The sequence below is a fragment of the Gadus morhua genome, chromosome 14 (genome assembly GCF_902167405.1).
Source record: "Gadus morhua chromosome 14, gadMor3.0, whole genome shotgun sequence".
NCBI classification, from domain to species: Eukaryota; Metazoa; Chordata; class Actinopteri; order Gadiformes; family Gadidae; genus Gadus; species Gadus morhua.
This window is the reverse complement of record NC_044061.1, coordinates 9,067,383-9,067,799: the sequence shown is the minus strand read 5'-3', so window position 1 is coordinate 9,067,799 and position 417 is coordinate 9,067,383.

Here is a 417-nt window from a genome sequence, read left to right as displayed (position 1 = left end):
GAGACAGAGAGAGCGGGAGGGAGAGAGAGAGAGAGAGAGAGAGAGAGAGAGAGAGAGAGACAGACAGACAGACAGACAGACAGACAGACAGACAGACAGACAGACAGACAGACAAAGAGCGAGAGAGACAGAGAGAGAGACAGAGAGACAGACAGAGAGCGAGAGATAGAGAGAGACAGAGACAGAGAGAGGGAGAGAGAGACAGAGAGAGAGAGACAGAGAGAGAGAGAAATTAAACAGGAAAAGGTGATGCAGGCCAGGAGGGAAAGCGGCCAGTGAGACAGAGAGACAGAGAGACAGAGACATTGACGTAGACGGTTATAAAGTACAATCGACACTAGAATTCAAAAGTAGACCTGAAAGGGACTCATAACAGCCAATCTGCTTTTTATTATCTGTATGTGTGTGTGTTTGTGT